We start from the raw sequence: 13,452 nt of genomic DNA, 5'->3' as shown, positions 1-13,452 counted from the left end.
TTGTAAAATCAGAAATTGGGCTAGGCGTTATGGCTCACGCCTGTAATCTCAGTACTTTGGGAGGCTGAGGTGATCAGATCACCTGAGGTCAGAAGTTTGAGACCAGTCTAGCCATCTCTACTAAAAATACAAAAAAAAAAAAAATTAGACAGGTGTGGTGGTGCATGTCTGCAATCCCAGCTACTCTGGAGGTTAAGGCAGGTGAATTGCTTGAATCTGGGAAGTGGAGGTTGCAGTGAGCCAAGATTATGCCATTGTACCCCAGCCTGGGCAACAGAGCAAGACTCTGTCTCAAAAACCAACCAACTAACCAAAAACGAAACCAGAAATTGGTCAAATATCCTCAGAGTTCTTAAAATTGAATGAGGTCATTGCATTTATTCCCTTGCTTGATCCACAGATATGCTCTGAATTTAATATTTTTCTTTTTGCTACTGTTTAGAAACAATGGTTATCTCTCAGGCATCCCTCGGCTAGTCCAGTGCTTCCTCCATTGTGAAGCATTTTTACAGAAGACAGCTCCATGGCTCCAGGACCCCTTTGATAGACTGACTGGATCCCCCTTCTTCCATGAAGTGATTGTTCTCTTCTTCCTCTGTGTCCCTCCACTTCCTTGCACAAGGTAGAAATTGTCAATATTAAATCTCACCTGCTGTGTGTCAACCTACTTAAATAGCTGATCTGCATCCTTGTTTGCTTGTGTCTGAGTAATCAGCATATTTTTCCCTTTTTCTTATTTTTTTTAAATGCAGAATCTATGGACATTAAAATAGATTAGTAATAGCCACAGCCATGCACTGACCATTGCTACAAAAACATACTTACCACCCTCAGGCTCTTCATGCTGAAGTGTCTTTCTCTTGCCTCTTATGCTGGGACTTCCTACTTCCCTACCCTAGCCCCTGTAGTGTTCAGATCAAATCATCCTTTATTAGGTGAAACTCTATTGAATACTTAAACTTTCAAGCCCATTTAGTATCCTTTGCTACCCCTCACCTGTGTCTGAAGTTACCGAGAGAAAATTGTCTTTTCATTTCTCATGTCTACGGTGCTTTTCCTTAAGTGTATTTTTTTCAAACTTGAGACCCACACTATATCCCAAATTTGTATCAGCAAAGAAACTACCTCTGAACTATCAAAGTTAATAAAAACAGCCATGCAATTTTTAAAAAAAATCAACATTGCTAATAAGGTTTCTATTTGAATACCTCTTTTAGGTGAAAATGTGGAAACCGCTTTATTTGAATTCCATAGCAAGTCTCAGTTCAGATGCTCCTCCACTTACCATGGGACTTTGAGATGGTTTGGATAGTTTGTTCTCTCCAAACTTCATGTTGAAACGTGATTCCTGACGTTGGAGGTGGGCCCTGGTGAGAGGCGTTTGTGTCATGGAGGTGGATCCTCATGGTACCATCCTCTTGCCAATGAGTAAGTTCTCCCTGTGTTTGTTAATGTGAGAGCTGATTGTTAAAAAGAGCCTGGCACCTCCTTCTCCTTCTCTGGCTCCCTCTCTCATGATGTAATATGCTGGCTCCCCATTTACCTTCTGTCGTGATTGGAAGCTTCCTGAGGCTTCACCAGGAGCAAATGCTGGTGCCATGCTTCCTGTACAGCCTGCAGAACCAGGAGCCAAAATAAACCACTTTTCTTTATAAATTGCCCAGTGTCAAGTACTACTTTATAGTAATGTAAATGGAAAAACACAGGCTCTGTCCCAATAAACCCATCTGAAGTTGAAAGTATCATCACTTGAAAATGCACTTAATACACCTAACCTATCAAGTATCATAGCTTAAGCTAACTTTCCTTAAATGCGCTTGGAACATTTACAGGAGCCTACAGTTCGGCAAAATCATCTAACACAAAGCCTAATTTTTATAATAAAGTATTGAATATCTCATGTTATTTATTAAATACTGTAGCGAAACTGAAAAACTAAATGGTCACCTGGGTACTCACCATTAACACACACAGCTGAAAGCACACTGGGCCTGAAAAACGTTTGAAACATCGAACTAAAACCAGATTGATGGGATGCTGCAGCCACAGTGTTGTCAATCGCTCTCTGCTGATGAGGCTTAAGAATGGCTGGAGAGGCACTGGGGTAGCCACACGGGATGGGTTAGCAGGCATGCTATTCTTTAAGAAGATGTCAAGTATCAGTATTTTACCCTCATGATCCAGTGGCTGACTGGGAGCTGAAGCTCAGCACTGAGAGAACACAGTGCTACAGCTACATACCACTACCCTGGGGAAAGATCAAAATTAGAAATTTGAAATATGCTTTCTACTAAATACTTATCTTTTTCACAGCATCATAAAATCAAATAATCCAAGTTGAACCACTGCTGCAGATTTTAGTGTCCACAGGAGTCCTGGAACCAATTCTCCACTAATACTGAGGTAAGACTGTGTCTGTTCAGTGGGTAAATATTATTCAATTGAATTATTTTCTTCTTGCTTTGCAGAATGACAAATATAATAGAATGTGTTATTTGTCCCTTCTGTAGTGGGCATACTTAAATTTTGTGCTACTATGCACAACATACATTTTTAGGTATCAGCTAGAGAATCAAGTTTAATAATTTTGAAAAGACTACAGTCAATGCTAACTTCCACTCATCTTTTAAATTTCAGCTTACAATGTCACTTTTTCAGGAAAACCTCCCTAACCCAAGCTTAGGTTATGTGGCTTAATTGCAATCCTACAAAACTCCATCTTTGTCCTTCATGCATAATTAAATTTTTAATTAAATATTTCAAGTCTTTACTTGTCTAATGCCTAGCTCTATTCTAGATGGTAAGCTCCGTGAATGCAGGGTCTCACTCACCAGTGCTTAGCAGAGGGCAAAGTCTTTGTAGGTCATTTTTAAGCCTTCGTTGAATAGATGTAGGCATTCATGAATGAATGGACGGGTAAGTGAATGGTCACAACAGATCTGTAGCAGAATTTCTGGAATCACCCTTGGATAATTATTTGGGGAGCATAACTGCTACAGTTTGAATGTGTGTCTTCTCTGAAACTCATGTTAAAACTTAATGCCCGATGTAACAGTATTAAGAGGTAGGGCCTTCAAGAGGTGGTTAATAGATTAATCTATTCATGGATTAATGGGTTAGTTGTTACCAGAGAGTCTGTTATAGAAGCCAGTTTGGGTCCCTCTCCTGCACGCCCTATTGCCCTGTTATAGGCAATGTTATTGCCTTCCACCATGTAATGATGCAGCCTGAAGCCCTCACTAGAATGTACTACCTGACCTTGGACTTCCCAGCCTCTAGAACTGAAAGAAATAAATGTGTTTTCTTTGTAAATTGCCAGTCTGTGCAACAGAAATGAACAAATACAATAACTGATTATCTTCTCAAAGAGATGCAAGCATTATCAATCTTTAAACTCTTCTAGTTTTCAGAGTCCCTAATTAGGATGAAGAATTTTGAACTTCTAGCTCAATTAATTAAACAGTTCCACATACGCTTTTCTTTCCTCCCAGAGAAGGATTATAGAGGAACACACAGATGGTGCCTGAGGAATTCTCTTCTACTATCACATTCCCCAAACCATATCCTTCCCACTAAGCCAGCTAAAGTCTTCTAGAATCCAGCATATTTTTGCAAGTGCTTCAAGCCTCCTGAGAATTGACTTATTTGACTTAATTGGCTCCATTGACTTAGAATGACAAACTCAGAAGTCTCATGTCAATCAGATTCTAACTGAGTCCCAGGAAGCCTAGGTTCTTATTCTTCAGAATACAAATGATAATGACAGGAATAACACTGCTCTCTTGGGCATTGGTAAACACTGCTTTTCATATTCTAGGTACTTTCTATTTCTCTCTCTCTCTCTCTCTCTCTGTGTGTGTGTGTGTGTGTGTGTGAGAGAGAGAGAGAGAGAGAGAGAGAGAGAAAGAGAGAGAGAGAGAGAGACAGAAAGAGAGAGAAAGAGAGAGAGAGATGTCACATGGTAACAAATGGGATGGAGATAAATGAGGGTGGCCAGGGAGGTTGTACTGATAAGTGAAACATAGATAGAGACTTGAGAACCTGGAAGAAGGAACCATGGAGATACCCAATTAAAAGAATTAGGTAAACAGGCCAAGCCTGGTCTCCTTGAAACAGCAATAGGGGGAATAGGATGGCTGCCCCCAAATAGTGCTGGGGGTATCCCGCTAAATGCTGCCTTATCTCCCAGAAGGCCAAATTAATTCTGCTTCTTCATCTTTTAGGTTTATACCCTAGGGGCTGTGGAGAGAGGCCCATCTCCTTGGCTCTAGGGAGGGGAAGGGCAGTGCAGATCTGTACCTTTGCTGCACATTGGAATATCCTACGAGTAAAGTTGTGATGCTCAGGTTGCACACCCCCTACCCCCATACTAATTAAAGCAGAACCTCTGAGGGTGAGACCTAGAAATCAGTTTTCAAAACCTCTCCAGGAGAACCCAATGTCAAGTGGATGTGCTGGAGTCTACATATACCAGCTCCCAGGGCAGACAGTGTGTACTCTTCCAGGGACAGAATAAGGATACATCTGGCCTTTAACCTAGTTCTTGATACATAGCTTCAAAAACCCTTGGAATTTCCTGAGTGACAGCCATGTCTTTTGTTATTCATAATAAGCCCCTTTAGACCATACCTGGGTTTATACTAATGAGGTGACTCCTGATGGGCTCTTAGTTGAGGGGCAAGGAGGCAGATCGGGGGTAAGAGAGGTGTGGGAGGCAAACCAGAAAGACCTCATATGTGACTGGAGTGTTGGAATTTTCAGCCACATCCATGGCCTCTGGTGAGGGGAGAGGAACTGGAAATTGCATTAAATCAAATGACCAATGACATAATCAATCATGCCTATGTAATGACATTCCGTATAAAAACTCTGGATACCAAAGTCCAGGGGGACTTTCTGACTGGTGAACATTAGTTATATAGGGAGGGCAGCACACTTTGCATGGGAACAGAAGCCCCTGTGCTTGGGGTCTTCCTTGACTTTGGGCTATGTACCTGTTTATCTGGCTGTTCATTTGTGTTTTTTATAGTAAAACAGCAGCCATCAGTATAGCATTTTCCTCAGTTCTACAAGTCATTCTCGTAAATTATCAAACCTGAGAAGGAATAAAAAGTTCCAAATTTGTAGTCAGCTGAGCAGAAGTGCAGGTGACTTGGGGATGTCTGAAATGTACGTCTGCCTTCCAAAGTGGGGACAGCCTCTTGAAGAACTTTGCCCTTAACTTATAGGGTCCACATGAACTCCAGGAAGTCAGTGTCAGAACTGAATCAAATTTCAAGACACTCAGTCAGTGCTAGAGAATTGGCTTTAGAATGTTTTCCAGCTCTGTGTTCAGTAATCTCACGTTGGCAGCTTGAAATCAGCCAGGGTAAGAATATTTACACCATGGAAATAGGCAAATGCTACAAATCAAAGCTTCTTGTCCCTCTGCCCCTGAAAACTGGTTATTAAACGTTTATCAGCACACTGCTTTTCTAGAACCAGTGGCCTACGTCATTAGGTGCTGATTAGGAAAGGCTAGAAAGATCTCATAAGGGACAGAGTCTGAACCTGCTGAGAACTCTTCCCATTGCACACCTATGCAGAGTAGGCTGAGGGGAACTCCTTCCTTTCTGAAATCCCTCCATACATTCCCACTTCCACATAAGCCATGTCCAACCTATGTACTGCACTAACCTGTCACTAGGTAAAATTCTTCTTAAGGAAGAACACAACCTCGTTGCTTAACAAATCAGGGGGAAGCCATGCTTCCTTCTTTATGTTAATTCTTTGTGTTCATTTTTCATTTGCCTCTCTTATTCCTTTTGAATTGTTTAATTTATTGCAAATTTTTAGTAATAGATAGGTCCTCTTCACATATTAGCCTCAGGTTGCTTCAAATCCCTTTCTGGGAACTCACAGAGAAGTTCCCTTTTTTCAGTCTTCAGGAAATTCACTTAAATGTTATGAGTTTTCTGAGATGATTAATCCACCAGCACAATTCCCATCTGAAACTCTCTCCTTCCCCTCTATTCACTCTTCAAATTTTGTTCTAATTTGCTTAATATTTCTGCCTTCCTGACCCATAATTCATGTAAGAGCGTGAACACACATGCATTATCCCAGGAAACCACTGTGTGGGAATTCACTGACCCTTTCAAATCCATTTTTTCACTCTTCATTTTAAAATTGAGGTTCAGCTATTCCCCTGCTATTCGAATTTAGGATTTAGTTGCATACTTAGGGGATGTAGTTGAAATCTTTGCAATATATTTGCAGGAATTGACTCACCTGAAATAATGAACCACACCAAGAATTTAATTAGGGCCTTCAGGATGGAGAATCAGGAACAGGAGCTGAGAGATATGGAGGCTTAGAAAGTCAGTTTAAATCTGGAATGGTGGCACCCACCTGTGGTCCCTGTGACTTGGGCAGCTGAGGTGGGAGGATCAGTTGAGCCCAGGAGTTCGAGGCTCCAGGGAGCTCTGACTGCACGACTGAACTTTGGCCTGAGTGACAGAGTGAGACCTTGTCTCTAAAAACCAATTTTAAAAAGTTTATTTCAAGGTAATATGTGATATGTGACTTCATAAAAGAATAGCCCCCTTACACACACACACACACACACACACACACACACACACACACACACACAGTCACTCTCTCTCTCACTTCTTCTTGCAATTCCTTGTGCTAGAGTAAGCTAGACTATACCTGGCACAGAATCCCCCCAGTCAATTTCTTAAAATTTTACTCCATATGCAATTTGGTTCTAGCCTCTGCATCTTGTTCCTGTTTGAGTTACACTGTGAGAGTAAATCAAATCAGCCTTAAGTGACGTTATCCAATAGTACTTTCTGTGAGGATGGGGATGTTCTAAATCTGTGCTGTCTGGTTGAGTAGCCACTAGCCACATGGGGTACTGAGTCTATCCAATATAACTCGTGCAACTGAATTTCTAATTTTACTTAATACCAATTAACTTAATTTACATAGTGTAATGGATGGTTACTGTATTGGACAGCTCAGTTGCAGATTAAAAAACATAAATAAGGATTCAAGGGAAACAAAGCTGAGAATTGGCACCTGTAGTTGTTGGCCAGGGCTGCCATGACAAAGCACCACAGACTGGGTGGCTTAAACAGCTGATGTTTATTACCTCACAATTGTGGAGGTTGGGAGTCAAGATCAAGGGGTCAATGGTTCGGTTCCTTCTGAAGCATCTGTCATTGGCTTGTGGATAGCTGTCTTCTCCCTGTGTCTTCACGCCGTCTTCCCTCTGGAGGTGTCTGTGCCCATATTTCCTGTTCTCAGAAGGACACCAGTCATTTTGGGTTAGAGTCCACCCTAGTAATCTCATTGTAACTTAACTACCTCTGTAAATACACTATCTCCAAATATTCACATCTTAGGGTATTGGAGGTTAGGGCTTCAGTGTATGAATGTAGATGAGTGAGGTGGCAGAATTCATTTCATCACAGCTCTTTCACTGACGTCCAGCAGGACTTCTTTCTGATTACAATGGAGATGAGCCGTACCTGCACTATTATCTCTTTCGGAGGTTAAAATGAAATTGAAAGGCAGAATAACTTGCCATCATTAAAACTCCTCGATGAAGACAAGCCAGTCACGTTGTTACTGTTGTGTTACGTTCCTTCCTGATTCCTCCTCTCTAAATGCTCCTGTAACAAAAGATCCATCTAAAGGTCTTTCTCACACAACTCCCAAGCCTCTTGAAGACACTGGTCATTCTGACCCCTTTTATTTCCTCTTCCAGGCACCTGTCCTGAGAGCCTCCTTTTCCGTTCTCAGCCTTTCATCACCCAGAGGTAAAATGACACGTTTACAGCTATGGCTAAATTTAATGACTCCATCCTGGGAGACAATGCAGGAGGTGCCCAATGAGACCGTCATGTTTCATCCACCTTTTTTTTTTTTTTTTTTTTTGAGACAGAATCTTGCTTAGTTGCCCAGGCTGGAGTGCGGTGGTGCTTTCTCAGCTCACTGCAACCTCCGCCTCCTGGGTTCAAGCGATTCTTGTGTCTCAGCCTCCCAAGCAGCTGAGATTACAGGTACATGCCACCACACCCAGATAATTTTTGTATTTTTAGTAAAGACGGGGTTTTGCTATATTGGCCAGGCTGGTCTAAAATTCTCGACCTCAGGTGATCTGCCCACCTCGGCCTCCCAAAGTGCTGGGATCACAGGCATGAGCCACTGCGCCCAGACCCATCTTCTTTATTGGTGAATTTGGGACCAACATTTTAGGCTCAGTTGTGCTGTAACCCTATTGACCTTGATTCCTATGTTGTCCTCCTCTCTGTTCAATTCCCATCATGTATGTTGAACTTGTTTAATAGAATCACTAAAATTAAACTGATTAGATATGAGAGAACACATCAGGTAGTTGTGTGGCTCAGACTCTGGAATCAGGCATATTCCCCCTATCACTTCCCTACAGGTATGAAACTCTTTGCATCTGATACTTTATCTATAACACAAAGATAAAGAAGAGACTTCTTGTGCATATTCACTAAGATAAGGCATGTAAGGTGCTCAGTCCAGTACCTGGCACATAGGGTACTATTTCCATGTTAGCTGCAGTGATTATTTCTATTAGAAATCTTATTGTCAAACAGAGACTGGGGAGGGAAGCAGCATAGCAGAGTTGGATGCACCCCGAGAGAAATGGACACAGATTGTCTCTGAGATTTCTTCTCATTGTCACGTTCTATAAGGCATGACGACTTCTTTTCTTTTTCCACTTTTCCAATTTTTAATTTTGAAAAGTAATTTTGTTTTTACCAATCTAGTTTTTGTTAGATTTTAATGTCAGGCTTATAAAGATGTAATTCGATGTTGAGTAAAATTTGCCCTTTTTAATGTATAGCTCTATAAATTCTGAGAGCACATGCAGTCCTGTAACCACCATGATCAAGACATACAGCATTTCCACCTCCCTGAACATTTCCTTCATGCTCCTTTGTAGTCAACCCTCACTTCACCTCGTCTCTACAAACCAAGGCCAGGCGCAGTGGCTCACACCTGTAATCCCAGCACTTTGGGAGGCTGAGGTGGGGGGATCACTTGAGGTCAGGAGTTCGAGACCAGCCTAGCCAACATGGTGAAACCCCTACCAAAAATATAAAAAAATAGCTGGGCTGGGTGGTGCACACCTATAATCCCAGCTACTCGGGAGGCTGAGGCAGGAGAATCACTTGAACTCGTGAGGCCAAAGTTGCAGTGAGCCAAGATCATGCCACTGCTCTCCAGCCTGGGTAACAGAATGAGACTCCATCTCAAAAAAAAAAAAAAAAAGAACAAAATCATTTCACCTCACCATTAGCTGGTTCGTGATAGAATAACGGCACTGAACTGCCTTGCCCATTTGAAGTACTGGAGCCTCTAAGCACATTTAATTTCTAAATAGGCATATGTTCAAGGAGAACTCTCAAAGCACCTGTGATATTAAGCACTTGTCTTTCAAGAGAGCAGCATGGTTTCTTTCAGGCACATCCTTTGGCATCATACATTGCCATGGTGATTTTTCCCTGATCCCAACATGTGTTCTTACTTCATGTTTAATTTAGGAAGATTAGAACCAGTGATCAGCCCCAGCTCCCACCTGGATTCCTTCTCATCTGCATTGTTGCATCAACCTTTTGATGTTTTTATACTTTAGAGTTTTAAAAGTATCTCTGCTTACCATGTATTGTTCACAGAGGCCGAGAATCACTCACTTTCAAAATGTTCCTCTTATCCTAAATTGTCTCTAACATCTCATGAAATTACTTTTAACGTCTCTTTCCCTGGTAGACATACACTATGTGAAGTGAAATTCTAAGTTTGTGTTGTTTGTTACTGTGCCCCCAGCAGCCAGCGCAAGCCCACCTAGCTCAGACCAGGCACTTGCAAACTGTTTGTTAAACTGTTTGTATTTTCCTCTGCCATTGAGGAAAAGCTGAGTTAAAAATCACAGGGGCTGGGCAAGGTGGCTCACGCCTGTAATCCCAGCACTTTTGGAGGCTGAGGTAGGTGGATCACTTGAGGTCAGGAGTTCAAGACCAGCCTGACCAACATGGTGAAATACCGTCTCTACTAAAAATACAAAAATTAGCCGGGCATGGTGGTCGATGCCTGTAATTCCAGCTACTTGGGAGACTGAGGCAAGAGAATCGCTTGAACCCAAGAGGTGGAGGTTGCAGTGAGCCAAGATTGCACCACTGCACTCCACCCTGGGTGACAGAGCAAGGCTCTATCTAAAAAAAAAAAAAAAAAAGTCACAGGGTAAGAGTCAAGAAAGAAAAACGAAGACCCTTCCTGTTGTACCACATCTATAGTATTTTGCAGCCTAGAAGATGCTACTTGTAAACACCATTGCTTCTGCCCCCAACAACCTGCAATGACTATAGGGAAGGCTTTAAACATCTTCAAAGAAAGCAGTAATGTCTTGTTTCTTAGGATGAGATTAAAGAGTTTGAAGAATCAGAATGATTCTCTTCTTCATTAAGATCCTGTTCTCAGTCATCTCTTCCCTGCCCCACCACAGGATAATGGAGAGGAACAAAGGAATAAGCACGCTCAAAAAGATTCCTACAGAACTGAAAACCTTTCACCCGCTTAAAAAATGAAAAGCAATAAAAGCCCTCAGAGAAAGAAAAAGATCCCTTCTTCCACTTAACATCCCTCCTGAAGGTCTAACCTGCAATGACAGGTGCAAGCTAATGGATGAGACTATCAGCAATGAGAACCTATTTATTGTTCCTGTTGTTCACCCTGGTTGAGCAGCAAGGAGCAGAAAGACAGTAGAAAGGACTCGTTACCTATCCCTGGTAACTAAGCATCGCACAGAAAGAAAACTGCCCTCACCCTAGTCTTACATTGTCAGGAGCAGTATTTAAATTTGTATTTTTAATTGAAGATAATGGCTGGGTTTCCCCTAAGGGAAAAGTTACAGAGACTTATGAATTTTGATATACATAAATGTACTGGAGTTTCAGAAAAATTTAATGATCCCAGTAGAATTCTGAGAGTTGCCAGCAATCAGTTTGTCTTGAAGAGTGAACATGACCAGGCAAATCAAGATGGGCAAAACTAACAGAAAAATGAACTCTTTCCAAGAGGATTAACAAACCCCCATTTCCCATGGAAAGAAGAACCCTGAAGGAGAGGCATCAAATGAAGGCATGAAATCTTGGCTCTCTAGCGGAAGACATAAAGTCAGAGGCATCTGAACCAGAGCAACTCCCTTTTGGGTGGGGGCGAGGGATATGAGGCTGGGATTTGCTTGCTGGGCTGCGTTCTCAGAAAGTAAGGCCTTCCTAGCCTCTAGATGTTTATGGTCAAGGGAACAAATTAATAATGTTTACTGAACGGTCCCAGACTTGAGTGTGTCCAGATATCCTGATATGTGGAGAACAAAGGCATTCCTAATTTTGCTTTAAAGGTAATAATATCAATTCTTGCAAAATATAGTAATTAAGAAAATTAATCCACCTGGGCAAAGTGGCTCATGCCTGTAATCCCAGCACTTTGGGAGGCCGAGGCTGGCGGATCATGAGGTCAGGAGTTAGAGATCATACTGACCAACACAGTGAAACCCTGTCTCTACTAAAAATACAAAAATTAGCCAGGCGTGGTGCTGCATGCCCGTAATCCCAGTTACTCAGGAGGCTGAGGCAGGAGAATCACTTGAACCTGGAAAGTGGAGGTTGCAGTGAGCCAAGATCACACCACTGCACTCCATCCTGGGTGACAAAGCAAGACTCTGTCTCAGAAAAAAAAGAAAGAAAGAAAATTAATCCTTTATCACAATCCCTTGTAGCAAAACGCATCTCCCCATATGTACCGGCATTGTACCTAGGGTGGATGTGCCCCTCCCCTTACTTTGGGAAATGTCCTACTCTGTCTACGTAGTAGTGATATGACCATTTATCTTGAAAACCCTCCTCTAGAAAGCTCTTAGAACGGATGAAAGAATTCGGTAAAGTTTCTGATACAAGATTAATGTACACAAATCAGTAGCTCTTCTATACACCCACAGTGACCAAGCAGAGAATCAAATCAAGAATTCAACCCCTTTTACAATAGCTGCAATAAATAAATAAATAAAACACTTAGGGATATCCTAATAGTACTTTCTACACCTAACAAAGGAGTAGAAAGACCTCTACAAGAAAACTACACAACACCGCTGAAAGAAATCATAGACTAAACTCAAAACTTAATGGCCTCCAAAGGCCCTATCTCTAAATACATGGCATTGCAGATTAGGGTTTTCACAAAGGAATTTTGGGGGAACACATTCAGTCCGTAATATTGGCTAAATTTGTAATTTAGGTTACAGAATCAGTAAAAGTCTGCAAAGCTTGGAAAGAAAATACTTTGAAGCACCCCAATATCTAAAGCCAAGATTGTTCTTTACTTCCAAAGTCAGTCTCACCATAGTTCCAGGGACCCGTATTATATTGTTTAACATGACTAGTGGTATCAGCAAAAATCTACCTGGACTGTTAAAAGAATCAACCAGATCCCTTGGTTATTATCCTAATTTCCACAAAGAATGCTTTATTTCTTAGGTTAAAGTTTGTGCCCCAAGAAATTAAAGCTATAGAAATAGGGGGAGTGATACTTTAAATGCTCATTCATACTTGACATTTCTTTATAACCAGGCCTATCAACCAACGAGTGGTTAAAGAAAATGTAGTGCATATACACTATGGAATACTACTCATTCATATAAAGGAATGAAATGATGTCTTTCGTAGTAACTTGGATGGAGCTAGAGGCCATTATTCTAAGTAAAGTAACTCAGGAATGGAAAACCAAATGTCATATGTTCTCACTTATAAGTGGGAGCTAAACTATGAGGACATGTATTAGTCTGTTCTCACGCAGCTAATAAAGACATACCTGAGACTTGGTAATTTACACAGGAAAGAGGTTTAATTAACTCACAGTTCCACATGGCTGGGGATGCCTCACAATCATGGCAGAAGGCAAATGAGGAACAAAGTCATATCTCACATGGTGGCATGCAAGAGAGAGCTTGTGCAGGGGAACTGCCCTTTATAAAACCATCAGATCTCATGAGACTTACTCATTACCATAAGAACAGCACAGGAAAGACCTGCCCCCATGATTCAATTACCTCCCACTGGGTCCCTCCCATGACATGTGGGAATTATGGAAGCTACAATTCAAGATGAGATTTAGGTGAGGTCACAGCCAAACTATATCAGGACACTGGCACAAGAACCACATAATGGACTCTGGACTCAGTGCGGGAAGAGAGGGATGGAGGTGAGGGATAAAAATCTACATATTGGGTACAGTGAACACTGCTCAGGTGGTAGGTACACCAAAGTCTAAGAAATCACCATGAGAGAACTTGTCCATGTAATCGAAACCCACCTGTACCCCAAACACTATTGAAATACAACTTTTTTTTAATGAGAAAAAAATCAGGCTCTA

The 13,452-nt window shown here is 41.6% G+C and overlaps 1 long non-coding RNA gene across 1 annotated transcript; it reads left to right on the top strand.

Annotated features, from left to right (window-relative positions):
* Positions 1-303: 303 nt before the first annotated feature.
* LOC116536422 lies at positions 304-1,745 on the top strand. Its single transcript, XR_004262621.1, has 2 exons — positions 304-622; positions 1,218-1,745. It is a non-coding gene; the product is annotated as an uncharacterized LOC116536422 (long non-coding RNA).
* The last annotated feature ends 11,707 nt before the right edge of the window (positions 1,746-13,452 follow it).

Source organism: Sapajus apella, unplaced genomic scaffold (assembly GCF_009761245.1).
Source record: "Sapajus apella isolate SASKATOON/1434 unplaced genomic scaffold, GSC_monkey_1.0 scaffold100, whole genome shotgun sequence".
Classification (NCBI taxonomy): Eukaryota; Metazoa; Chordata; class Mammalia; order Primates; family Cebidae; genus Sapajus; species Sapajus apella.
The sequence above is the reverse complement of the archived record's forward strand: the minus strand, read 5'-3'. Positions and strand labels throughout refer to the sequence as shown.